This window comes from Octopus sinensis, linkage group LG5, assembly GCF_006345805.1.
Source record: "Octopus sinensis linkage group LG5, ASM634580v1, whole genome shotgun sequence".
In the NCBI taxonomy this organism is placed as follows: Eukaryota; Metazoa; Mollusca; class Cephalopoda; order Octopoda; family Octopodidae; genus Octopus; species Octopus sinensis.
In genome coordinates this window covers 126,390,490-126,392,666 of record NC_043001.1, presented here as the reverse complement: position 1 = coordinate 126,392,666, position 2,177 = coordinate 126,390,490, and positions in this window count along the sequence as shown.

Here is a 2,177-nt window from a genome sequence, read left to right as displayed (position 1 = left end):
ACGTAGTTCTCGGGGATATTCAGCGTGACACAGAGAGTGACAAGGCCGGCCCCTTGAAATACAGGTACAACAGAAAGAGGAAGTAAGAGTGAGAGAATGTTGTAGTGAAAGAGTACAGCAGGGATCGCCACCACCATCCCCTGTCGGAGCCTCGTGGAGCTTTAAGGTGTTTTCGCTCAATAAACACTCACAACGCCCGGTCTGGGAATCGAAACTGCGATCCTATGACCGCGAGTCCGATGCCCTAACCACTAGGCCATTGCGCCTCCACTAAACTATATACCATTAATACAGTGAAATTAGTTGCACTGATTTTTGTAGTTATTTCTTAAAGAGGGTGGACTTTGAACCACCTTAGTTTAAGTTCAAATCATGCTGTATCTATGACTGCTTTACGTATCACGGGTTTTTAAGAAATGCTATGTGCGGAGGGATAATCGGGCATACGACATAAAATTCAAGAGGACAATAATAGAGCATTTTTTGGTACCCTGCCAATATGGTATTACTTTAAATTCAGTTTAAATGGAAAACTTGTAAATTCATAAATTTTTGGAGTCCTTTTAAAATTTGAATTTTCAGCTGTTAGTATATAACAAATACTCATCCAGACCTAATCCCAATGCTGGATGTTCAAGGACCAAATGAGGGGCAATTTTTCGATCTCGGGATCATCTTGATTCGGAAAAGGTATAATATGTCTTTGCAGAGCAAAGGTAGACTGAGATACAGGAATCCCGGATAGACAGAATTTTGCGTTTATTGTTATAGATATACAAGTTTCATACTGGATTACGATGTTGCATCATGTTAAACAAAATGTTTTTCGTGTCAAATAGATAACCTTCGTGAAGGTTTGATCTCTTAGAATTAACAGCTAAATTTCCATCAAATAACACTCTTCACTGCATTAGACAACAGCATCTTGAATGTCACCGAGGTGGCTAAAAATGGGATATAAATCTAGGCTGGATCAAGGCTGGATTTTGCTTAACCACACGACAGCTCGTCTTCGTTTTGGCTAAACGATAATTCAGTTCTTTAATCCAAGCCACTTCACCTATGCTTCGTCCTTTTTTTATGCTTTAATTCAAGTCACTCCATGGTGCTAATTAAAAAAAAAATCATTACAACATTTATGTCGTCTTCTTACAATGATCGGAATCATAATCACAGATGTACTAATGTAAGTCTGTAACCTAAATACAGAGAATACTCCGTCGTGGATGTGGTAAGAGATATGTAAAAGCAAATCTCTCTATATATAAACGGCAGTTTGTCTGTCTGCGTGTCTGTGTGTCTGCCAGGTTGTACCCTCACCCTGACCACGGCTTTCAACCGATTCTGATGAAACTTGACACACACATAGCCCAATGTCATAATTCAAAACTAACGCAGCGAAAATTTTGAAAAGTTCCCCCAGTTCTGAAAAAAAATCGATAAATTCGACATGGGTCGAGTATCTAAGCTTTTTATATGCAACACATTTTCTACAGACTGTCTAGGGGACGCAAGTCGACCTTTTTAACTCTCGGAACACGTGCGGTAAGTATCCCAAAATGTATAAAAATGTACAAAAACGGCAAAAAAGCGTGCAGCAATGTGAGTGACAACAACGAAAAAGTCAAAAGTGACCAAACTGAACAAACGAATGGAAAAGGTTTTTTGATGCACACGACAAAAGCGGTTTATAATAAACCAAGAGTTTGCAAGTAGCGTCCGAGGACTCTTAGGGTACGTCAAAAATTTAAGGTAAAACGGTTGGGGTGGTAGTTATAAAGAAAGTGTAAACAAAAAAAGTATTCGAATAACTTGCGGCAGCAGCAGCTATTAGCAGAAGTTGGGGGTAAAGTCTCGAATGTAATTTCTTCCTTGGTAGGAATTGGTTGGGTTGAATTATCGATAGCTGTTTGATAGTTATTTGGGAGTGAAGAGAAGACATTACAACCTACACATGCGCCTTCGTTCCCTAGAGGAAAAGGACTAGATTGGGATTAGTCGTTGCCTACTAGGGGCTCTTACATACCCGGGCAACGCCGGGCTATGCTGCTAGTAATGGCATAAAAAAAAGAACGATATTTGGCAGTTCGTGAACTAAAATATTTGCTGCGTTGTTAGGAACATAAGCTTTATCACTGGTGCCTTTATTGAGATGATGGCTTATGAATTAATATCCA